Raw genomic sequence first — 27,298 nt, forward strand, 5'->3', positions numbered from 1 at the left:
AACCTCACAACGAACCAAGCCAACAGACGAAGACATTGCAAGAAGGCCTGAGCAGAGCTCCTGCCGAAGAACAAGGAGCCTCAAGCTCTTAGTTAGACACTATATTCTTGTAACCAGATACATCCTCAGGGGACATCCCTCAAGACAGTTGTTGCATCCATACAGGAGTAGGGTATTACGCCCCCGTGCGGCCCGAACCTGTCTAAACCCCGGTGCATTTATTTCTCTTTGCACTAGGTCAATCATCCCCTACCACCGGCTGTCGCATTTACGTTCACTTTCATTTATTTCTCCGACGAAATTATTCAGGATCATCCCCCCAGCCGAATCTCTAAAAAGGGGTCTCTCAGGATCCCTGCGATAGGAGTTAATCCTCCGACAGAGTTCAACCCCGTTATCTTCCCATCGGAGGAGCTTCCCCGTGACTTCTTCCACCTTTTGGCTTGTCGGAGCACTCCAGAGCCCATCTCCAAATCGGAGCTTTCCCGGAGCCGGCCAACCCTCAAAGAAGTTTCCCCACACCAAGGTGAAGCTCCCCAATCCCTTTCTCCTTGTTTCCCCCGAGTTTTCCCCGCTCTCCGTAGCTTTGTTACCAAGCAAAACCCTAGCTTAGATCCCTTCCACGGGGTTTTGCGAGTTTGACCCCGTACAAGCCACCCAAACCTTTCTAGAAATGTTCCCCCAGTCTCCTAGAGTGTCTTGGTACCCTTCGTGTTTGAAGGCGTCGTCAGAGCCTTCTCCGGCGGCCTCTCGGAGGTGCTGCCGGCCAAGCCCAGCGGTCTGACCACCACTTGGCCGGTCTGACCACCAGCCATGGTCTGACCGCCAACCCTCCCGGTCTGACCGCCATAACCACTCAGTGTGGTTTTTCCTCTTTGTCCGCTCGCGGTCTGACCACCACCTCTTCCTCGGTCTGACCGCCAGCCACCCAGATCAAAGTAACCTTATGTTGTCCTATCCGATGTTTCAACCTCTTCTAGCCCAATCGTCTGAGCGTTCTTTTACAAAAAATTTCGTAATCATGCATCATGGAAATTCCTTTATAGCATTTCGATGCATTTTCCTTCTTTTAGTGATCGTCGAGCTGGTGAGTAACGGGTTTTCGTGAAGGGGTTTGGCGTTTGATCTCGAATTGAAGCAGACCAGCAAGGCAAGCATCTAACATATTCCACCTATTACTTTGGATCATGTGTTGTCTAATTTGATAAATTATTCTTTACGTATGTTATGCATGTTAGCAAGTCAGTGTCGGGTTTTTGTGGGTAGAACCTATGTTGATGCATTAATTCTCCTGCCTTGAATTATTGATGATCCGTATCCTTGTCACCTGGGTTCAACATGATGTTGTCTAACCTGAATGATATCCGAAATGCTTAGCAATGCATAGGTTATCGGTAGAAGTCGAGCGGTGGGGTGTTCCATCGTTCGCGAGTATAGGATTTAATTACTTCCACAATGAAAACAATGATGGGATGTATGAGTTGTGAGGATGTGGTGAGACGTGGGCGGTGCTAGGGGTAGGTCGGGAGAGAAACCCGGATGCCATAGACCGCTTGCATCGGTTAAGCACCGACCATTGTTACAGTTGGCTTTAGCACTTTTCCGTACTTACCATATACCCGGATATGGGACGGATAAGCCAAGTACGTAAGTCGCTGCGTTCATTTGACTCATGCGCCCGGGGTGTGAGCAAGGGCTTGTAGAGACACCGAGAAGCGCCGGTAAGTCTAGTACGCTCAGGGTCTCGGTGGCCTCCACATACATCAGGCATGGGGACAAAGGTTCGGGGTGGGTACGTGAATGGTTGACACATGAATCATCGCTTGCAACCGACGGGTTGTATGGAGGGTGGTCTCGTGTCGTGTGGGTAAAGATGTACCCACTGCAGGGCGTAAGAACAATTCGAATTGCTACGCTCTCGGTCATGGGCATTCTTATGTCCATTTGCAGCAGTCGTAGAGTACCGATGTGGGACGATGGTATGGTTTGTTGGGAAATGGTTGGCGATGGTCATTGATGAGATGAGATGGTTCTTTTACAAATATGTTTATAATATTGATCTCAGGATAGAAGGGTATATGCGGTTAAGTGTAGATGCTCACACATTTATATCAAAATTGCTTTCGCATATGAATTTACTTAACCTCATGGCCGATTCCTTGCTAATTTATCCAAATGCATGATCCTTGGGGTCAGATTATTATATGTACCCATTATGGACTAAGTCTTGCGAGTACCTTCATACTCACGCTACTTATTTTCTTTTCAGGTGAAGTTAGGTGTCGGCTACTTATATCCCACCGAGAGCGGTGTGGTGACGAGTGGTTGCTATACTACTACTCTAACCCTGGTTGGTTGCCTTGTGGGCAAATGGCGCCGCCAGATATGTTTCTTTAGATGTTTTCCGCTGCAATTTATGTATATTTATGCTAGATAATGCCTTTGTCTTTAGTCTAATTAATCAACTTGTAATCCTTTGAAACTTAGTCTTATCGTGATGTTGTGATATTCATGTTGGTAAAGGTATGTGTGGATAACAGCTTTCCTGGGAGTTATCGAAGCACACATACCAGGAGTGCCGGAATTGGATTTGGGTTAATCATTGGCGGTTAAGATTGTTGTGATGAGAGGTGGGTTAGCACGCGGCGCATCGAGAGACAAGCGTGTGCTAGCTCTCGTCTTATCAAATGATCACCCTAATGATTAATTCGAATACAATATGGACGAATCCTGATAGAGAAAGAGGGCAACCTTGACGAATACCTCTGGAACCTTTAAAAGAGCCATAGGATTGGCCATTAATAACCACAGAAAAGATAGGCCATTCAAAATACGCTGCAACTAACTTTATAAAATGATCATTGAAACCAAGATGTCGCAAGGCCATCTTGATAAAACTCCACTCTAACCGGTCAAAGGGTTTAGCCAAATCTAATTTAAGCATAAAAGCATTAGAAACCCATTTGTTTTGCTGAAAAGAGTGAAATTATCCCATGGGCTATGATGATGTTCTCTGAGATTTTGTGCCCCTTAACAAAAGCATACTGAGAATTATTAATACAAGTGGGAAGGTAAGGCTACATTTTTAGCGCCAAAGATTTGGCTATAATCTTATAAATAACATTACAAAGACTAATAGGTCTATAGTCCAAACGGGTAGAGCAGACATGCTTTTTAGGAATGAGCACAATATTAGTCTTTTTAATACTTTCTAGTAACCATTTATTCACATAAAACGATCTTACCATGTTGTATAAGTCATCTCCTATCTAGCTCCAGGTTGCTCTGTAAAAAGTAACATTAAACCCATCAGGCCTAGGAGCAGCATTACCTGTCATACTTCTTATAATGTTCAGAATTTCTTCTTTACTAGGAGCTTCTGTAAGAGATTCATCCTGAATTCCTCCTTCAAAAGAATTATTTTAAGTGTCAATACTTCCCTGCAAAGAAGAGAAGAGATCTACAAAATAGTTAATAAAAGAGTCAGCTATATCCTCATTTTTGTTCACAGTCTGTCCATCTAAATTGATAATTGAACTAATCATGTTCTTCCTTCTTCTCTTGACATTACTACAAAAAGTGCCTTCACTGTCGGCTCTAAAGTGGCCTTCACTGCCAGTTTTGGAGCTGGTAGTGGGCAACGAGCAGTGATAGTCCCCGATTATCACTGCCAGCCCAGGGACCGGCAGTGAAAGGGTTATCCCTGTCGGCTGAAGGCTTCCACCGACGATGATAGTTCGTCCCTGAATCAGAATTTTTTGGCCCGAAAAAAGCGAAAAAAATTATTTTTGCACCCGATGATCTCACGCGGCCGCGTCGTCGCAAGTATTTTTCGCACGAAATACACACGCGTGCAGTTCGTGGGACATGAACCTGGAACCTCTCAGCTCGCGCGATACGTCCTTACCATTCCACCACAGATGTACTAGTGATTACAATAGCATATGCAATCTTTTTGATCTCTTCTGTCTGAAACTTCAAATAATTATTTGGACACCTAAATGACTTCAAATGCAAAAGTTTTCAACTACAAAGTTGTAGATCTAGTTAACGGCTATAATAGAAAGTTTGTCCCCATCTGACTTCGTATGAAAAACTTATGAATTTTTAAGATAAGCTGTCATCCATTACGAACTTACAGTGATACTATCACTGCCGGTTCGTGGTTAGAATCGGTAGTGATAGTCAAATTTCACTGCCGGTTCGTAACACGAACTGACAGTGATACTTGACGAACTATCACTGCCGGTTCGTGGCTAGAATCGGCAGTGATAGTCCAAGTATCACTGCCAGTCGGTGCCCTGACCCGGCAGTGAAGCTACAGCAGGCTATCACTGCCGGCTAAAGCCATCGGACGACAGTGATGCCCTTCATCACTGCCGGTTCATAAGCCACATTGGCTGATTCTTCCCACGCGGCTTATGAACCGGCAGTGATGCCCCATCACTACCGGCCCATTACGTACTGGCAGTGATAGGCCGGCATATATGGCAGGTTTTGCAGTAGTGTGATGGCATCCTTATGGAAGAAAGAGGTATTCCTATCGCCTTAAGTGACCCACCTTTTCTTACATCTCTGCCTGTAATATTCCAAAGTCTTGTTTTGAATGATAGCATGCTTCCTGAACATGGCATCTTCCAAAGCATGATTTTGGTGAGAAGGAGGGAGAGCATGAATGTTAGCAATATAAGATTCAACCTGATTAAGCTGAACTCTTAAGAGAGTTTTTATTCTTTTTAACCCAAATAATAAGATTATGGCTTAACTGCTTAACTCTTCTATGAAAAGATAAATGCGCAAATCTATGCCAAATATCCTTACTTACCTTCTGGAAGTCTTCTTAAAAAAGCCACTAATTCTCAAAATTGAAATGTCTCTTTCTCCCTGGCTTATTGGAAATAGAGATAGCTAAAATAGGGGCATGATCACCATAGATGAGAGGGAGATGGTAAACATTAGTATTAGGAAATAAGCTGCACCATTTAGCATTAGCAATGCATCTATCTAACCTCTGAAAGGTAGGATTAGAAGAAAATCTCCTGTTAGTCCAAGTGTAGGCAGGACCATTATAACCTAAATCTATGAGACCACAATTATTAATAAGATTTCTAAAAGAAGAAATATAATATGATTATAATTAGATAACACAGAACTAAACTTTTCATTAGCATAAAGGAGTTCGTGGAGATCTCCCATACAGAAAAGGGGTCTGTTGTTAGCATTAACAAAATCCATCACATCAGCCCAAATGTCATTAGTTCTTACATGATAGGGATCACCATAAATACAAATAAGTCTAAACCTAGCATTGGTCGGACTAAAGCTAACATTAGCTAAGATGTAGTTTGGGCTGACAAATTCTACTTCAACTTCATCTTTCCACAAAAACCAAAGACCACCAGAAATACCTTTAGCAGGAACAATGAAACTATCATGAACAGAAAAAATATTTATAAGATCATTAGAGGAACACTTATTAGTTTTAGTCTCTGAAATGAAGATTACCTTAGCCATAGTAGAGGAGATTAACCTTTGAAGATGGCACATGCTAGAACTACGGAGGGAGCCACCCACCCCTCTGCAGTTCCATGATAAAAGGTTCATGGAGCCCGTGGCGCCTTAAGGGCAGCAAATTTGATATGGTTGGTTGCTTGCCTGCCATATATGCTGATAACTAATTTGCGAAGGCTACCTTCAATTATAGTGCTGACGTAGTTTGGGTAGAGAAGCACATGATAAGCTTCAGTTTAATCAAGTGTAATTGATTTTTTTAGCATAGATCGGTATCTTGTTTGCACTGTAGTTTCCGTTTTTGGGTAAGTAATTGATAATTGTTTCTGTAACTGATCGGGTGCCATTGTTCAAAAAAGAAAAACGACGCCCATTGTGTAAATGATTGTTGGTTGTTATAATTTCTAAATTTTCTTTACATGTCATGTATTGCTACAACACTCTTACCACTTGCGAGTGTTATCCGTTGCATCTCCACGAAATTTGCTTGAGATCTGTGCTACTACGGGCCTATTTGTTTCCACTTCAGATTATGGAAAGCAGATTTTATAAGTCGAAGTGGAAACAAACATACAGCTTATGAAATCAGCTTTTAACAATCCATCATTCAGATGTAATAATCCCACAATCCATTGTTAGCCAGCTTCCCTCAGCTTTTGATTTGCAAAAAAAACCAAACTGCCCTTCAAGATTGGTGTGGAATTACCCACCCGAAGCCGTCTCCACCCACACGCTCCTGGACCCAAACAGCTCTCGCTCCCACGTGTGAAACCCTAATACTGCCGCCATGGATGAGTTCAGCGCCGTGCCACCGACGAGTTCAACACCGCTCTCTCCTACCAGGACGGCCTGGCTGGTGCCTCTCCTTCGCCCGCAGCATCTCACGGCGCTGCGACAGCCTTGTTCCGAGGCGTGATGCCATCCTCGTTCCCCGGCGACGGTGCGGGCTGCTTCACAGGCAGCGCGGCTGCGTACATGGCGCCTCGGCCCTCCCGCGCGGCGGCCGGATCTGGTCCCCTCTAAGGTGCAGTGGCTAGCGCTGCTCCCCTCCCAGGCACGGTGGCCAACGCAGCTCCCCTCCTAGGCGCGGTAAGATCAGACCCGAAGTGCTGTGCTGAGCATTTGTTCTGTGCGCATGTGTTGGTATATGCTGCTCTGCTTGTGTATGTACACATGCTGAACAATGGTGTGATTAGCTTTCAAATCTTCAGAAGCAATAACGACCTGCATTTTCATCTCAAGGGAACGGTGACAATAGTAAATTAGGAGATAAAAAGGGAGATATGAATATCTTCCATAATAAACTTGCTAATGCTTTGTTTGTTATTAGAGAGTCGATTGTTTATGGGAGAATATTTGTATGGATAAAATTTCAAGTTTGTATGAATAATGTATATTTTGCTATTTAATTATGTATTTTTGTATTTTAGAAATATGCTATAAGTTCAATCGAATAAGAAACTTGTCACAACATGGTAAACAGTGCACCCAAGACAGTTGAGGGCATTACAAACTTTTAAGATACATAAACAACGATCCAACCCACTCAAAATCCAGATAAACAAACAACCATCAGCTTTTGGATTCTCAACTTTTTACCATTCAGCTTTCTATAATCCAAAATCTGCAAGCTGCTTTTCAGAATTTACAACGAAAACAAAAATACCCTGTATATGCTACCAGCTAACAACTGTCTTTTCGTAGGAATGCGTATGGACATCATACCTGCTGATTTGTCCTTCTTTTTAATCCTGACCCATACTTATTAATTTTTGTGTTTCCTTCTATGCTGGATTGGTGGATATGTATATTGTGGAGCTCATTTCTGATTTTTTTTTTTACTTTCCCAGGCCTGCTATTATCGTGTAACGATACGTACCAGTTATATGGGTCAAGACGTCAAGTGGTTAGGTAAGTTCTTAACTGCTCTGTGCTTTCATACGCAATCTACGTGTTCACTGCAGTTCAGGACTTTAAAGGAACCAATAATAGAGTGTTTGATTGCCCGTATAATTGAGACATATTGAATTAGAATAGGTTGAGTTGAGACAGGTTAGGGAGATGCAATATGATCTGTTTGGTTAGCTGCATGTGTTCAGTTTGACTGAGAAAAGGTTATATTTGATTGCCCGTATGAGTATATGTTGTATTACAAATGAACTCACTTTTTACCAAATAATCAGGGTTGGAAATATTTTTATAAATTAGTACATCACGTGATAAGAATATTAGCGATTTTTTTTTCTGATTTTTGGAGAATTTAATCAAATATTGGATTAGCTTTTTGGATCAAACCAATTAAAATGGGTTGCTAGTGAGCTCTGATTTACTTATAAAAATGTTTAGAACTTTTAGACCACTCTAGTAACTCCAAATAAAATCGAGAGTTAAATAAAAAAAATTCACGAGTACCCTCCCGCGCACCCAAGAGAGCCAGGCTCGCCTGAAACGCGATCGAAATCCGTTTCCCACGAGCCTAGCTGGTGCAGGGAAATTACATGGCGCGGGGCTAGCCGTCGCGAACTAAGGCAACTAAACACACGCCCCTCTTGCGGGTGCACGCACGGAGCCTGGCCGAGCCACTCGGCTAGGCATCCAAACAGGCCCTAAGATAACGGAGCGCAACAAGCTCAGCACTATTTTTCCAGCTACCTTCCATTAATACCAGTTTTGTACCTGATCACCCGATACCGGTTGTCGTTCCATCGACCTCAGCTCACTAGTTAGCATTGTTCTAATTTTGGTAGAAAGACATCTCACTAAGTTGATTTGCACATTTACACTGTTGTTTTTTTAGAACTGTTGCTACCGTGCGTAGTCCAACGATTCCCGAGAGTGATTGCAAAAGAGGAAAATGTTGTCTATTCTTTATTGATATTTGTGTTATAATGAGGAGTTTCCCCGTACATAAAGAACCAAAAACCCCTAAGAGATAGACTTAAATTCTACTAGGATTCGAGACGGGCCCACTTCTATTCGTAACCTTCTAGGTTTCCTAACACTCCCCCTTGGATACTTCTCGCGAAATGTATATGTCTCATCAAAACTCTCCAAAAATCCAGTGGGAAAAATTGGGAGAAAGAGTACATAGCTCGCGACATAGACACACGAATTGCTTCATTAAAAACCTTGCCATGAGAAACTTTAGGAAAACTCATTTAAGGGAAAAATAATACAATTCACCCAAATGCTTCTAGTAATCTTCATGATTAACTTTGGGTACTTAATCTTCTTGCCTAAGATTTAATTCTTCTTATCGGTATTATGTGAAATTTCTCCCCCTGAACTGTGCAACTCTCTAAGCCTCATCATTCCAATGCCACGAACACATCTTTCAAAAGTAGATGCAGGGAGAGACTTATTGAACAAATCTGCAAGACTTTCACATGACTTGGTATGCATTACCTTTATTTCGTTCATCTTATACAATTCATGAGCATAAAAGAACTTGGGGTTGATATGCTTCATTAAGTTGCTTTTTACATATCCCGTTTGCACTTGTGCGACACATGCAATATTATCTTCATAGATAATGGTAGGGGTGTTAGTAGTGTTCAAACTACATGGCTGCTGGATGTGATTGATCACTCTTTTAAGCCATGCGCATTCTCATGTGGCTTCATATAGAGCTATTATTTCCGAGTGGTTCGTCAAAGTCAATACAAGACTTTTCTTTGACGATTTTCAGGAAATTGCAGTTCCACTACATAGGAAAACATAGCTAGTCTGTGATTTCGCTGTATGCGGGTCTGACAGGTACCCAGCATCTGCGTATCCAACCAGACTTAGGTCCTGATTCTTTTTGTAGAACATGCCCATATCTTTGCTACCTTGCAAGTAGCACATAATATACTTCAAGCCCTTCCAATGCCTTTTAGTGGGCTCTGCACTGTACCATGTAAGTAGGTTTATTGCAAACGCTATGAATGGCCTAGTGCTATTAGCCAGATACATTAGCGCACCTATTACACTTAAGTATGGGTATTCCAGTCCCAATACTTCCTCCCCCTCTTCTCTAGGTCTATAAGAATCTTGATCTGCTTGCAATGATCTCCTGACCATGGGGGGTTTTAGCGGGGAATGATTTATCAAAACCAAACCGCTCTAACACCTTTTGAGTGTAGTTTGACTGATGTACAAAGATTCCATCTGCCATATGCTCTAGCTGCAAGCCCAAGCAAGATTTGGTTTTACCCAAATCTTTCATTTCAAATTCAGACTTCAGGTATAAACTTGCTTCTTCAATATCTTCTTCTGTACCGATGATATTCAGATCATCTACATATATAGATATTATTCAAAATCTATTATGGGACCTTCTTATGAATACATAGGGACAATCTGTGCTATTTGTGTAGCCTTGTTTTTCAAGAAATTAACTTAAACGATTGTACCACATCCTACCCGACTGTTTCAACCCATATAGTGACTTCTTCAACTGTACACTATACAGGTGTCTATTTTCTCTATCCTGATTCGGCAGTGGTATTCCTTCAGGTACCTTCATATAAATGTCCGAATCTAGACTCCTATAAAGATATACGGTCACAACATCCATCAACTTCATTTTCAAGTCTAGGTTGACTGCCATTGAGATTAAATATCTAAAGGTAATTCCACCCATCACCAGGGAATAGGTTTCTTCATAATCAACACCTGGTCGTTGAGTGAAACCTTACGCCACTAGTCGTGCTTTGTACCTCACAATTTCATTCCTTTCATTTCTCTTACGAACAAAAACCCATTTGTATCCAACTAGTTTGATGTGGGGAGGTGTGCAGCATACTGGCTCAAAAACTCTCTTTTGTTCAAGGACAATAGTTCAGCTGTTATTGCCTTCTGCCAGTCTTCCCAATCTGACCTCATTCAACATTCAGTGAGCGATGCAGGCTCAGGATCATGATCTATGACAATGGTAATTTTGTTTGCGAAGTATGTGTCGACTATCATGGTTGCTCTATTCCAGGATTTCCCTGAATTCACATAGTTTATTGCTATTTCATCATGGGCTATACTTTCAGGTGCTTCTTTATCTTGCTCTTCATGATTTGGAGCAAGGGCCTTTAGTTTACCAGCGTCGATTTCAGCGCGCGCATTTTTGCTGGTTTCTTCCTGCGTGGGAAGATTCAAATCTGGTATGCTTACTTTCTGAGGTTCCATACCATCGCCAAGTCTCAACTGGCTCCCCTTCTTTTTCCTTTGGGACACTTTTGTGATCGGATGTGGTAAGCTCTCATTTCCCACTTTCTCTAGACGTCTCCGGCTATTTGGGACTTGAGTAACCGGATTCTTATCCTTTTATTATTTTTCGGAGCTCCTAGGACAAGATGAGGGGTACCTTCCTTTGGTATTTCCACCCTCTCCGGTGCATTGCGTGCAGGCACATGCGACTCAGTCACGCTCTTCAAATCACAAAAATGATCAGGCAGATTATTTGCTAATTTCTGTAAGTCGATGATTTTATGTACGTCATCATTTGCTTCACTAGTGCGAGGATCATGTGCCGCAATTCCTTTAGCCTGCCATATAATTTCCTGGCATTTCTCATCCAAGGGTTTATTTCCTCCCCCTAATGATGGAAAATTATTTTCATCAAAAATGCAGTCAGCGAAGCGGGCCGTATGCAGATTTCCAGTTGTTGGTTCTAAATATCGGATTTTGGATGCAGTCTTATAACCGACATATATTCCAACTTTCCGCAAAGGTCCTATAGCGGTCCGCTGTGGCGGCAGTATCGGTACATAAACCATACATCCAAATTTGCATAAATGGGAAATCTTCGGGATCACCCCTTGCACTAGTTGCATAGGTGAATGGATGTTGTAGGAGGAGGGCCTGTAATTAATGAGTGTTGTTGCTTGTAAGACTGCGTGTCCCCAACATGTAGCAGGAAAATTACAGTGTTGCAACAAAGCTCTAGCAATGAACTTTATTCTCTTGATCAGTGCTTCGGCTAGTCCATTCTGAGTGTGGACATGCGGTACAAAATGATCAACTTTAATCCCCATGCCAGTGCAATAATCATCGATGATCCGGAAAGTTATTCCTGATTTGTATGATCTGCGAGATCAACTTTGCAAAGGCGTGGTTACGTGTAGATAATAGACATACATGCGACCACTTCGAGGACGCGTCTATTAACACCATAAAGTACCAAAATGAGCCAGAAAGCGGCTGAATAGGACCACAGATATCCCTCTGGATTCTGTCCAGGATTGCAGGGATTTCATCCTGTACCTTCAAGGTAGATGGTCTCACTATTAATTTCCTGGTAGCACATGCAAAGCATACAAAATCTTCAGGATTCGGGAAGTTCTTCACACTTATGCCATGACCTTGTGAGTTAGTAATTATGTTCCTCATCATTCTAAGACTAGGGTGACCTAATCTATCATGCCATAGAGAGAATAATTCTGCACTACGAAATACAGTCTTTAAGGTAGTGAACACTTTAGGTGCCCTAATGCGAGTGTAGTACAAGCCACTGCACATGGAGGAAAGTTTTTCTAATATTCTTTCTTCACTATCACGCTTAGTGATGTATAGGTACTCCCTACCATCTTCTTCACCAGTTTCTACATGGAAACCGTTAGCGTGAATGTCTTTAAAACTTAAGATATTCCTTGTAGATTCAGGGTACAAAAATATTTCTTCAATGTGCAAAGTAGTTCCCACAGGTAGTGTGACTGTGGCTCTTTCAGAACCAACTATACATTTATCACTACCAATGACAGTCATCACTTTTTCAGAGCTATTTCTGATAGACTGGAAATACTCCTTTTCTCTTAAGATTATATTTGTGGTTCCACTATCCACAATACACACTTCCTCCATGTGGGCGCCACATATATTCTATAAATAAAGCATTCAATCATTCACATGCAAGAAAGTAGCACAAAGACTAAATACTTTATATACTATCAAAAAATTATTTGCAGTTAAGATCCGCTCTTCTAGAGCTTACATTTATTCAATCCTCCTAAATTTAGCAACTAACTAAATAAATGGCTAACTATTATAAATCTAGATAGAGTCTGTGAAATATCTAGTCACTTCATCTTCAATGGCTTTGTTTTTCGCTTCATCCATTTCGGCATCTACTATAGCAGTGGAAGAGGGTAAAGTGGAGGCCTCTGCATCATCCTTTAAGAGGTCTTTCACTGCCAGTGCTGAAGCATCAACTTCCATGAGAGATGCATCCTCTTCAGTGACTGGTGCTTCATCCACTTCCATCCCCACTGCTATGGTGAGGTGTGTTTCTGGCTGCTCCTTCTTCTTCTTCCAGTATGCTTCCACCACATGCTTAGGTGCTTTGCAGATTCGGGACCAATGGCCCCAAACACCGCACTTATAGCATGTCTGGTCCTGCTCACCATATGACTTGACTTCTTTCTTTGTCTTCCCATTGTCATCACTAGGCTTGACTTTGTCTTCACCACTTTCTTTCCTCCCTTCCCCCGCTTCTTATTGCGGATCTTGCTCGCCACGCTCGACTGCCGCCCATACAGTCGCAATGTCCTTGGTCGCACAACTTAGTGAATATAAGATAGTCAAAAAGCTCATCACATTTCCCAGATAGCAACATCAACTCCAATTTGACATTTATTTAACCCATTATAAATCAATATTAATCGGTAATGTTGTGACTTGAGCGAAAAATTTTCACAAGATAAAATAGTTTATTAGGTGAACAGAATTGTATAAAATTGTGTTGGTAAAAGTAGATCTTGACAGTGATACATTCCAACACTACTACAGAATACCCTATCACTGCTGGCTCTAAAACCCCATTCACTGCCAGTTTTGGAGCCGGAGTAGGTTACGGGCGGTGATAGTCCTCGACTATCACTGTCGCCTCTAGGACCAGCAGTGAAGGGGTTATCACTGTCGGCTGAAGGCTTCAGCCGGCAGTGATAGTTGGTTATCCTGCCGGCTGAAGGTATCAGCCGGCAGTGATAGGTCGGTCCCCGATTCAAGTTTTTGAGGTCGAAAAAAGCAAAAAATAATTTTTTTCGTGATCGACCAGCCACTGCTCACCCGCCCTCGACCAGAAGCTCGACTACCAGTCACTGCTCAATCGCTATTTTATTCTTGCGAGTTTCAGGACTTGAACTCACAATCTCGAGTCAGAAGCTCCGCGCGTGGCCCCTCTAACTATCTCAGCTCTCGTTCGTTCATAAGTATAACAGCAAAATCAATCCTTTTGACATCTTCTCATCGAATATTTGAACGACTATTTAGACATCTAAATGATTTTAAATGAAAAAATTATCAACTACAAAGTTGTACATTTCGTCGAGTTCTACAATGTTCATATAAAGTTGGGATTTTTATCTCTGGGACACAGAAAAAGCTTGGTTTGGTCCACATCACACCGCACTCGTCGTTTTTGTCCCAGTCGCACCGTGAAAATATGGCTTGGTCTACAGCACACCGCTTGTATTAAAATAATGTTTTTTATCCGGAGAGGAGAGAGAGGGGTGGTGAAATGACTTTGCTACCCTTGTGCCGAAATGGTTGAACCCGGCTCAGAACTGGAAAGCGTCGGTGGCGACGGGCTGCAGCGGGAACGGCGGCTGCCATGGGCGGAGCAGTGGGTTAGGGATCTTCGAGATGTCCACGAGGGTGCCGACCATCTTGAGCACCTCCAGTACGCTGCCCAGCACCTCTAGCCACCCCGCCAGCTCGCCGTGGCGGGCGCGCAGCACGGCGTTCTTGCTGTCCACCTTGCTCAGCTCATGGTTGAAGGCAGTGATCCGGGACTGCACATGCGCGTTCTCGACCTGGAGGCGGGTCACCTCGACAACTAGCTCCTCCAGCCGCTGCTGCTTTCGCGCACGGGACTAACACGCGGACTCCCTGTTCGACAGCATCCTCTTACACTTGCGCTCGTCGACGGTGAACTCATCGCGCCAAGGACTACTGTCGCTGTTGATTGAGGAGGCTGGCGTGCACAGATGGGGGCGGAGGAGAAGAGAAGGAGGGGGGGGGGGGGACATGCCGATGCTTGCTCCATTGGGATCTCGCCACCACCGCCGATTGAAGCCTCCTCGCCGTCATTGTCGAGGGAGACCGATCGAGGACGCCCATGGAGGAGGAGCAGGAACGGACCGGCGTGCTGCTGGCCACCACCCAAGTGTCCATCGATGCCCTGTGGCCGTCGAGCGCCAAATACTACGCTGAATCTCGTGCGCCGCCGTCTTCTTCCCCGAGTCCGGTGACCCTCTCCGTCCCTCACCGTCATGCCCACGTGGGAGAGAGGAAAACTGAGCTCCCTATCCTCTCCCCTCCCCTCTGCTCCCTCTCCCTCCCCCAATCTCCCCTCCATTCTCCCAGCGCTGAGCTCCCCTTTCTCCTCCTCTGCCCAGAGCGCCGCCGCCGGCGCACTTGGTCTCGTTGAAGAAAGACAGGACGGAGGTGGATGAAAGGGAGACTAGGGAAGAGGCTGACATGTGGGACCCGCTTGGGTAATGAAACAAGGAGAAGAAAGACAAGGGCAGCAAAGTCATTTCACCACCCATCTCTCTCCTCTCAGGCTAGAAAACATTATTTTAATATATGCGGTGTGTTGTAGATCAAACCACATTTTCACTGTGCAACTGGGATAAAAATGACGAGTGCGGTGTGGCGTGGATCAAACAAAGCTTATTTTGTGTCTCAGAGACAAAAAATCCCTATAAATTTTGTCTCCATCCGACTCCGTACGAAAGAGTTTATGTTTAATCCGTGCAGTGTTCAGTAAAATAGCTATAACTTTTATATACGGAGTTTGATTTCGACGTTCAACCTCTACTTTCGAAGCTAATAACGAGGCATATCTTAAAAAAAGTAAGGTCTTGACCTGTACCTTTCTTGGACAAAAAAGGCTCAGAAGACCATTGACAGGACCTCTGGAGTTTTTGTCAAAAATTAACCTTCTCTGATTTGCCTGAAATTTTTTGAGACATAGCGCTACATCTGAAAGGTAGTGCTGTGTAGATGTTTTATCAATTCGATTGACCAAACTCACGATAAAAATCTTTGAATTTGTAGTTTTCAACTTGGTGACCCTGTGTGCGGCTTTCTCAGTGATTCCTACGAGTGCTTTACACTATATCCAGCAAATAGTTTGTGATCAAGTGTGTGGTTTCCTTCTACAAATTTTAGATATTTATTTGTGTATCTATATGGTTTCAAATAAAAAAGTGATCAACTACAAAGTTGCAGATCTTGTCAAGGGCTATAATTTTCATGTAAAGATTGACCCCATCCGAGTTCATATAAAAACATTATGAATTTTTTAAGATAACCTATCATCGACCATGCTGGTCGGCTGAAACTTTATTATAATTATTTGAGTTTTTAAATGATCACAAATTAAAAATAATTTAACTGTAAAGTTGTAGATCTTGTCAAGGGCTATAATTTTTATATAAAGTTTTTTCCCATCAGACTTCGTATGAAAAAGTTATGATTTTTTTAAGATAAGCTATCATCGACCATGGTGGTCGGCTAAAACTTTGTTATGATTATTTGGGTATTTAATGACCTAAAATTAAAAAGTTTTTAACTACAAAATTATAGATTTCGTCGAGGGTTATAATTTTCATATAAAGTTTGTCCTCATCCGACTTCATATAAAAAAATTATGAATTTTTTAATATAAACTGTCACCCGTTATCACTGTCGGCTCGTGTTATAAGCTGGCAGTGATACCCATTATCACTGCTGGTTCATAACATGAGCCGACAGTAATACTTGACAAACTATCACTGCCGGTTCGTGGTTAGAGCCGGCAGTGATAATCAAGGTTTCACTGCTGGCTCGTAATATGAATCGACAGTGATAGTATCACTGTCGGTTCGTTGCTAGAGCCGGCAGTGATAGTCAAGTTTCACTGCCGATTTTTTTCGAATGGATTTTTAGTGACAGTTTTTTTTTATGAACCGGCAATGATAATTCATCACTGCCGTCTGGTAAGAAGCCGACAGTGATAGGCCGGTATATAAGCCTATTTTTATAGTAGTGCAAATACCCATATGGCATCCTATCGATTTAATAATACTAACATTTGTAAGAAATTTATGTGTTCCTTGATTCATTCGGGACAAAGGTTCAGAATATATATGCCTTCAAAGCAAACATCACAATTTCCCAAATAGTAAGCATGCACATGGAACCCACATGATAAGAAACAGTTAAAAAGGATATTTTTTTATATCTCTCAGATATATAACAAGTATACATAAATCACTAAATAAAACTAATTAAAAAAGAAAATGACGTAGTAGCATAACAATTTATTTGGACATATATAACAGCATTTGTACATCTCATATCAATACTATTGATACAAAACTTTTTGGTTCATAAGTTCAGACATGTGACCTGGGGCTTCTACGTCAATCAATGCAGCAAATATTTTTGCCTTGCTCAAAAGCGGGATTGCTTCAGTGTTTTCTCAATCCTTTAACAAACTTTGGCTGCCATCGTTGAAGGCAATCTAATATTCCCTTGACTATCTCTAGTAAAACCACTATTATACAGGTATCAAGGATAAAGCAGATCATGGTGCCTATAGATTCTTGCTAAATATCATAAAATTCTAAAGGGCAAATTTATTTCGGCCTACTAAAAAGAAATTCTACATTTACCTGAAAGATTAATAGTGCTCGGAATTTGAGTTCAACCGAAATTGAATAATCTTATGTCTACATGAAACTGATAAAGCTGAGTAATAAGAAAATTAAATCATTTGTTTCAGATTTCTTGACATGTCATCTGAACAAAGCAAAATTGATGGTTGCTCAACTATCATGAAGCGAATACAAATGATCAAACAAATTTGATAAAGGAAAGTAAGGTATGGACACAATTGTTTTGCCGTTACTCTGAATAATCCTTACAAAATAAATTAATGACTAATGTACCTTACACATAAGAATGATTCGCTTACACAAATCAACCACTCTTTCAGCAAAATATCTTTTGACAGAATTTTGTTAGAATTCAGGCAATAAAGCAAACAAACTGTTAGTATTCAGGCAATAAAGCAAACGACTTTCATCGTATACAAACTACAAACTAAAAGGTATGAAGATGTTGATGTTAATACATTGATGTACATATGTTCTTGCCCTTGTCATCTCCTTCATGGTCTTTTTCAAGCAACAACTTAGAAAAGAAATGTACAATGTCCTCTGAAAAGAAATTAATTGAAGTTATAAAATTAAATCTATTTGAAATACGATGAGAACAGTTTGTAAATATCAATAAATATGTATGTCGATCAGGGTTCAATAACAAAACCTTATGGCCAGAGCCAAAACCTTTGGCATCAATCAATGACATCTCTCATCAAATAAAAAAAATCAATGGCATCTCACAATAATAATTTATGCATTTCATCATGGAATAAAGTCAATAGGGTTTCTAGGCAATTTAGGATTCGCCATGTGCATTTGAAATATAGAGTTGACAGAGGAATTATCATGAGTGAATGGAAGAAACAAATATATGGGCACAAATCTTAGTTACAATAGGTGCAGTGCAGTCATCAGAATTTTAAGCAAGTACCTGAGATGTTTTATATGATGAAATTGCAAGACATGCTTGTTTGTGATTTCATCATTTGACACTGATTTCATATTGTGCTAGGACATTATCAAGCAAGATTTAATGGCAGTGATTCATGCTTTCCACAACCAACACAACAATAATCTCAACATGCTCAATTATGCAAATATCGTCCTTGTCCCAAGAAAGAAGGAGCCGACAGAGTTTTTCTGACTACAAGCCCATTAGTCTCATCCATGGAGTGGCGAAGCTCATCACCAAAATCCTTGCACTACGGCTGCAACCTCTCATGAACTCCCTAGTTTCCAACAACCAAAGTGCTTTCATCAAAAAGAGAGCCGTCCACGATAACTACATGTACGTCCGGAATTTGGCACGCCGGTTCTATAAATCTCGGACCCTAGCACTACTCCTCAAGCTTGACATTGTAAAGGCTTTCGATTCTATACGATGAGACTACTTGCTAGATCTCCTCCAACAGAGAGGTTTTCCACAAAGATGGAGAAATTGGCTGACCGCACTTTTCACAACCTCCTCCTCGAAAGTTTTGCTAAATGGAGCGCCAAGCACTAGAATTCAACACGGGAGAGGTTTACGCTAAGGCGACCCACTCTCCCCACTCCTCTTTGTCCTGGCCATCGACCCTCTAAAACGACTACTCGACCAAGCAACTGATGGTGGGATTCTAACGAAGTTGAAGTGCAACCATACCAGTTTGTGTCTATCTCTGTATGCTAATGATGCTGTCATCTTTCTAGCACCCACGGCTCGGGACATTAATGCAATCGCCGAACTCCTGAACCGTTTTGGTAGAGTAATAGTATTAAACACCAATCTACATAAGAGCATGGTGGCTCCCATCAGATGCCGAGACATCGATCTTGACTCCATCTTGGGGAATCTTCCGGCAATTCGCACTTTTTTCCCGATTAAATACTTGGGCTTACCAATCACCTTAATGCGCATCAGGAAAGTGGACTTTTAGCCAACCATTGATAAAGCGAGTGGCCGACTAGCAAATTGGCAAGGACGGCATCTAAACCCAGCAGGGCGCAAGGCCTTAGTCAAATCGGTGCTCACCTCACAACCAATTTACTTCTTGACTATGTTGAAGGTCCCGACAAGCATCCTTGAGGAAATAGACTGAGAGATGCACTTTCCTGTGGTCAGGCACATATACGGTTGTGGAGGGAAACTGCAAAACTGGGGGGACTCGGCATCCTGAACCTGAGAAAATTCGCAAGAGCTCTCCGACTTCGTTGGCTGTGGTATGAATGGACAGCGGACAATAAACCATGGGTTGGGATGCCTACACCTTGCACTAACATGGACCAGTCACTCTTTGCGGCGGCTACCACGATCTTCATCGAAAATGGGGAAAAGGCAAGTTTCTGGCACTCGGCATGGCTCCAAGGGGAATCACCGAAGATGATAGCGCTGAACATCTTCACGATTTCCAAAAGGACAAAACGGAAGGTGAGGGAGGCTATGCACAACAACAATTGGATGCGACAAATCAATTTTAATGCCATTTCATCCGCCATGCCATTAGTAGAACTTGTCCTCCTATGGACACGCCTTCAGCATGTCCAGTTAAATGAAAATTTCCCTGATGCTATCACCTGGAACCTCACCTCCCATGGAGAGTATACAGCAGCCTCAGCCTACCAAGCATAGTTCCTAGGATTGACATCCTCGTATATGGAGTGACTAATCTGGAAAGTATGGGTGCCACAGAAGTGCAAGTTCTTCTCGTGACTTGCGTTCCAGAATCAAATTTGGACTGTGGACAAACTCATAAAGAGGGGGTGACCGAACCAGAAGACTTGTCCACTATGTAGAACCATAGATGAGTCGGCGATCCATATTTTTGCACACTGCAGATTCTCTAAGCGTGTATGGGAGACCATCTACACTTGGTGTACCGGGAGAACAACCTGCACAACAGCATGGGATGCCTTTGACACAGTCAAGAAATGGTGGGCTGCTATCAGTTCCATGCAAGGAGTGTCGCCTAGGGCTAGATCCCTCATCATCCTTATAGTATGGGAGCTATGGAAGGAAAGGAATGGGAGAATTTTCCAACACCGTGAGAATACGATGTTCGCCCTGGTGGTGAAAATCAAGGAGGAGGCTAGGGTATGGTGTATTGCAGGAGCAAAGAGTCTAGCGTCTTTTCTTCCGCAGCCCTAGTTTGGGTTCTTTTTCTTGTTTTTGTCTCCTAAAGACTTTGTATTTTCTCCTGCTCTATCAATATAAAATTGGTAGATCACCTGCCAGTTTCCTTTTCAAAAAAATAATAATTTGGCACTTATTCCAGCGTTCTATGTTCATCATAATGATTCAAACGAAGTCCAAGTGCTACACCTTCCTCTGGAATGCTGAAAAGAAGGGAGAAAACCGAAGAACCAAAAGAGCACTTTAAGTAAACTAGAAACAACACGCGACATTGCCGTGGTTCTTTTTTTTTTTTTGCCCCATGGTTATACCAGTTTGTTCTGATGGTACAGGGAAATCATTTGATTTGTATAGTATATAAATAGTAACTGGGATATAAGATACATAAAGCAGTTTGTATCGCTTGAATATCCATCACGTTCATTATCAAATTGATACATCTGTTTGTCTGAACTTGGAGTGCGAGCGAAATAGGGTTTTTTTTTCCTGTTTTGAAATATATTGGATATTTTAGCAATTCTTCGGTACCACCTTCTGATATGAAAGTAGATTGTAGGCAACAGTAAGCTGCTTTGTTTCGTAGATTGTTTCACAGGTAGTGCTACACAGAAGTCTATTGATCGTATTTGGAACTGAGCAACACTGGTATTGGACACATCTATGGAAGAAACTTGGGGTCTAGTGCAGATTGAAGAAGCTTATTTTCCTGCTAAACCCTAAACGGTGCCAAAATTCTAGTGACGAAGCTTGTCTTGAATTTATAATAATGGGCTAATACGAGGTTTAAATTACAAATATACCAAGGATATATAATTGTGACACTAATTCTGACTTTCCCAAGTGTTTGCTTGTTAAATTACACTGTCCATGCTATTTCCAGAAAATATAAGGCTATATATTAAAAAATATATAAGGTCTCCTTGTATTGTTTAGATTAAGAAAGGACCCGGATGTAAACAATATAGATTGTGGGTTTGCCTTTATATAATTTTCAAAAATTCAGGGGCTCCTCAACAAAATTTCAGATTTTTATTTGCTAAATTATATACTCCACGCAATTTTTAGAAAGAATAAGATCTAATATGCAAAAAAAAATAGGGATCTATTTGCAAATATAGGGATGGTTCTCAATTTCAAGAAATTTTAATATGTTTCCAGCAGAAATACAGTGCTTAAATAGAATTTTAAAAATTTCAGTAGAAATACAGTACTGGAAAGTTTTTTGATCGTTCTATTTTCTCTATTTAGCAGCCGGCACGGAGGGACTACGGCGTTACTCCGATACCATGCCGTGACTGCAACACTCGAATTTTAGAACTCCTAGTTATTTATCGTTCATCTCGAGTCCCGCATAGCTAGAGCACGGTGTACCCAGTCCTGATAAGTAGCTAGAGCTGGTAGCCGGTGAGTCCTGATAAGGAGCTAGAGCTGGTAGCCGGTGAGTCCTGATTTGCTGTATGGCAAGAGCGTTTTTGGACAGTTGGTAACTCTATGGCGGGATGTGAATGACTGAAATGCCCTTGTCCACTGCAAATTTTGTTTAAGTATTGTTTGCGCCGATTTAAGTGTAAAAGACATGTGTAAGAGCTATTGTAAGCGTAAATAACATTTTTAATAGCCGATTTAGCACGAATTACATGTTATTAATCAGATTTAACTGGAATTGCATGATTTGATTGAAATAGCTGAGTGGCTAACATATTTCACTACACGTCTTGCGGTGTTCAACCTTTAGCGAGCTTACATGGTGCAGTAGAAATTTATGCACATTACCATCTCGGAAGAGGATCCTCTGACTACCATCTCAGATGTCCAAATTGACATTAACACTTTCTTACAAGAAAAGTATGTATGCTGTAGAATTACATCTCTTGTGTGACAGAAATGATGGAGGTCAAAAAGATCAAACAAGATAAAACGATCAGAATCATCTAGGAATCCGGTAAGACTTAAACCCCAAAAGAAATGCCATTCTAAACAAATTTTCAGCAAGTAAAGATCATAACGCCTCATGTATTACAGATTTGCAGCTCACGCACTATCACACAATCTGATAAGGGGAGCATACAATGAACTACTACAAAATCTTCAGATATCTCAAAAGCAGATATCATAATTGTAGTCTAGATTCAGGATTTCAGATGATCAAGTGATATTGCATGAAATACCTGCCAGTGGCATCATGGGTAGCAATCTTCGAGGTTTAACCATAATGTTCACCTAAAATCCTAAATCATTATCTAGGATCAAAACATAAACCGAAGATAACACAAATTATCTACTAGTGGCATCATGGATATTAATCTTCTTCAAAATGAAACCTCAAATGCAGCCTCACAATGGTGACTGACGCTCCTAGATGCATGTCGCCGAGCAGACGCTCCAGGCGTGGGGCGTTGTCCACGGTGAGCTCCTCGATAGAAGCGGCACTCGTAGAGGGTGGGGAGGCGAGGAGCGGGTCGGCGAGCATGCGGTGGCACCACTCAGGCGGGCAGACGAGGGTGACTTCACGGGCGTGGAGGTTGTCCGTGGTGAGGTCGCGGAACCAGGACTCTACGATGGGGATGCGCGAGCGGATGGAGGTGCGGGCTAGGCAGAACCGTGCAATGGGGCAGGGGTGGGAGGTGAGAGTGCGGGTCACGGTGTTGGCGCGTGCCGCCTAGGGGGCCGCCGTGGCGGGGGTGTGGGTGGGTGTCGCGGATTTGGTCACTGGGGCGGGGGAGGACGTCGCCGGTTGTGGAAGACAACGGGGGAGGGAGGAGGTCGCTGGGGGATGGAGGAGGCTGGGCCTAGGGAAGTCACCGGAAAGGGAGGAGGCAGGGCCGGGACATCTCGGCGGCCCTGACATCTCGGTGGGCCTAGGACGAAACAAAGATTGGAGGCCCCATAAAGAAAATAATATTTATATTTCAATTAAAAATCAAATATCTGGTACATTTAGAAGTTTACCACAAAGACAACGTTCTGTCGTGATAATGGCAATGATTTCACAGTTAAATTTGGAACATGATGAAGCAAAACTTTCCATCTTTTTGTAGAACTTGAAAATAATGTGTGTATTCATTGCCCAATTTTAAAAAATAAAACAACTTTACTACAATATTTAATCATATCACAAAGACTAAGATTAAGACTATGGCAAGCACATGGCATATACAAAAGCCCTTGGATTCATATCAAGTAACCTTTTTTTACTCCTGGTGTTTTATACAAGAAGTAGCACCTTGTATGCAGTAGCCAATTGATGGATTATGGAGTAGAGCCATTGCATATCGAAGTAATTGAACCCGTGTAGGTTGGGAATCCATGAAATCGAAATCTTCTCCTCCATTAATTACGGCGACATAAGGTGTAGAATGTGAGGCGATTGTTGTGCCTTTCAATTTTGGGGAAGAGAGAAGAGGAATTTAGATGGGATTGGGACATGTCCGCACGGGCTACCCGTCGTCTTGTTCATTGGTTATGATGTCATGACAAGCGAAGAGAACAAGCAAGGGCATGACTCTTGCTAGGGGCTTGAATTGGGCCATAATCTCTCTTTACGTAGTTATTTTTGGGGGGCAAATTGCATCCATACCATCACTTTGGAGCCCATTTTCATCCATACCATCACCCGTGTCCATGACAAACGGGCCTGGGCCCATGTGTTAATGGCACGGGGCGGTGGTATGGATGAAAATTGCTTGCAAAGTGATGGTATAGATGCAATTTTCGGATTTTTGGGACTATACATATATTGAGCTATGTACTACATACATACCTGGGTCGGGGCCCTAACTTTCGGGGGCCCTAGGCCATCGCCCCTGCTGCCCTTGCCCAGGGTCGGCCCTAGGAGGAGGTCACCGGGGAGGAAGGAGAACGAGATCTGTTCCTAGCACCACCTCTCAGATTGGAGCGACATGCGGGCTCAGGTGCTGGGTGGGGAGAGGAGGTGGAGAGAGGCAAAAAAATGAAACAATTTTCGTTTATTGTCGGACTATTGGGTAAGGGGTTCCTTGGCTAACGGACCCCACGATGGATATGGCAGCTAGCAGTGGATTTTTCCTGAACCATGGCCCATCGCGCGACCAGGGCGAGGCTTGCACGACTAGCCTCCTTGCGATATTGTGCGACCTCGCGACCAGCCCTTGGCTCGTAGCGGGGCTGGTCCTTACCTAACCCGTCTAATCGCATTTATTGCTATCTACTCAAGTGCTTTTCCTTCCCCAGGTTATCCTCTTTCAACGAGCGAAGTTATGGCCGGTGCAGTGGGCAAAGACCCATCCCGTAGCATTTAATGCTATGGGATAGCTTCGCACGCAAGCATGCGAGGCGCCGGGACGAGATGACTTGGCTGACAAGTTTGCGGTGCACGGTGATGGGATAGGCCGGGCTGTAGGGGGAAGGCATGTGTGGAGGCGTTCCACGGATGGGACGGGCCTGTAGAACTCCCAGAGCAAGTTGAGCGCATAAGTATTCCGTAATGATGATCTAAGAAAAGAATATCTAGCTAGGCATGGGTCTACTTAACTGGGTCCACTTGTAAGGTCTCCATCTCTCTAGTATATAAAGAGAGGGGGACCCGGTTTGTAAACACACAGGACAACGAGTCTAGAAAACTCAAGCTGTAACACTTCCATCAGAATCATACCAAATACACAGGACGTAGGGCTGTCATCCTCAGGGAGGCCTGAACCTGGATAACCCCTTGTGTTCTTGAGTTCCGACACACACACACACACACACCCATCTGATATGTCGATCACGCGCCCGTTGTTCGGTACACCCTGGAATCATTGTCTGAGATTAACCCTCGACAGTTGGCGCGCCAGGTAGGGGTGCATTTTCGCGTTTCGGTAAGTGTTGATAACTTGTTTGGGCTACCCATGGCCGGATCCACAGCAACCGCTGAGTCCCGTTTCGAGCACCCCAGTCGCCGCGAGGTGTTCGTCATGGGGTACGACTCAGATGAGCCCGGCGTACCTAACATGAGCGATTCGGCAGATTTGGATTCCTTTTCTATATATCCACCCAAGCGTCGGACACTGAATCAGAGTCCGAGGGCTCTGAGACCCAATGTGAAGTTTGCATGGCAGACCATGCAACAGGCGGCAACGGAGGCTCTCGCATCCCGATTACCAGTGGTGAACCCTGGGATTCACCCAGAGGGAAACCAGGCCAGCACCGGATAGGCGAATGCTCAGAAACAGCCCTAGCAACTACAGCGCCGCCCAGAGGAGATCCCACCTAGGGTGCAGTCTACGGTGGCATCATCACCTAGGCCGTCAAGCCGCACGAACGCCGGGGGCTCCCCCCTCGCGATATGTCGGCACTCCACGCCCAGCAGCTCAACTATGAGGCCATGACGCCCGCACAGAATCTACAGACTATGCGAATGCTTCTCAGCCACCCGCCGGTGAAAGTACCGGAGAGTTCGTCGGTAGCGCCATGGTTGTGCGACCTCGCTCTCCTGGTAGAGACCGCCCGACGACAAACCGTGGCGACACACACCATGTCCATCACAACGACTCGCAAGGGTTGCGATCGACCAGAATCGCTGTAGGCTCCACGGTAGGAAAGATCCCGTGCCCCATCAGCAATAGAAAGTGCTCGGGGACCCCCACCGTGTCGGGACAACCAACCCACCGACCCGCGCGACTCACTCCGCACCTGCGACCTCCACGGTGTAATTTGGAGTCAGAGGGCCGACTGGAAGGAAGCACTTTGTGAGAAGATCGACAAGCTCCTGGAAGCAGGCTTCATCCGGGAGGTACAGTACCCAAAATGGATGGCCAATCCAGTCATGGTCAGAAAGCCTAATGGTAAGTGGAGGATGTACATTAACTTCACCGACCTCAACAAGGCGTGCCCCAAAGATCTCTTCCCATTACCCTGGATCGACCAGCTTGTTGACTTAACCGCCGGCAGCGATCTGCTAAGCTTCTTAGATGCTCGTTCGGGATACCATCAAATTAGTATGTATAGGGGAGATGAGGAGAAGACGGCTTTTGTAACACCCTTCGGGGTCTTTTGCTATGTAAAAATGCTGTTTGGATTGAAAAGCGTCAGAGTCACTTACCAGCGATGTATCCAGCTCATCCTCCAACCACAACTCGGTAGAAACGTTGAGGCTTATGTGGATGATGTGGTCTTCAAGAGCAGAACTAAAGATGACCTAGTCGTGGATTTCTAGGAAACGTTCGACAACCTTCGGAAGTACCGCATGAAGCTAAACCCGGAGAAGCTCACGTTTGGGGTCCCATCAGGGAAGTTGCTTGGGTTTCTCATGTCTAGTCAAGGAATAGAGGTGAACCCTGACAAGATCAGAGCCATCGACCAGATGAGATCCCCGACCAGGTTAAAGGAAGTCCAAAAGCTAACAGGATATATTGTTGCATTGAGCAGGTTCATCTCGAGGCTGGGGGAGAAGGGACTACCGCTCTTCAAGCTCCTGAAGAAAAAAGACCACTTTCTGTGGACACCAGAAGCAGAAGTAGCCTTCCAAGAGCTCAAAAGATACCTCTCCTCCCCTCCCATACTGACCGCGCCTCGACCAGATGAGGAACTCTTGCTCTATGTTGCAGCTACACCACAGGTAATGAGCGCGGTCGTAGTCATCGAGCGAGAAGGTTTTCAACAACCAGTATACTACGTTAGTGAGGTCCTACACAACGCCAAAGCTCAGTATCCCCAGGCTCAGAAGCTGCTATACGCCATGCTGATGGCGTCTCGTAAGCTCAGACACTACTTCCAGGCCCACAAAATCAAGGTAATCTCCTCGCTCCCGATCAAGGAAATCCTCCACAACAGGGATGCGACAGGAAGAACGACAAAGTGGGCGATAGAGCTCGGAGAGTTCGATATTCAGTTCGTCCCCCGAACGGCTATCAAATCCCAAGCGCTGGTCAATTTTGTGGCCGAGTGGTCGTCCTTTGAGCTCAAGTAGGAACAGTGGCCAGAGGCGGGCGAGCACTGGACCATGCACTTCGATGGATCATTCACGCTGAAGGGAGTGAGAGCTGGAGTGGTCCTGACCTCACCAACTAGCGACATCCTCAGGTACGTAGTTCAATTA

At 43.6% G+C, this 27,298-nt stretch overlaps 2 pseudogenes; both read right to left on the bottom strand.

Annotated features, from left to right (window-relative positions):
• The window catches only part of LOC133886249 (DExH-box ATP-dependent RNA helicase DExH10-like), an 88,930-nt pseudogene that overhangs the window by 43,608 nt on the left and 18,024 nt on the right, over nucleotides 1-27,298 (bottom strand).
• Nucleotides 14,040-14,510, bottom strand: LOC133886685 (bZIP transcription factor 53-like; annotated as a pseudogene).

Source organism: Phragmites australis, chromosome 12 (genome assembly GCF_958298935.1).
Source record: "Phragmites australis chromosome 12, lpPhrAust1.1, whole genome shotgun sequence".
NCBI classification, from domain to species: Eukaryota; Viridiplantae; Streptophyta; class Magnoliopsida; order Poales; family Poaceae; genus Phragmites; species Phragmites australis.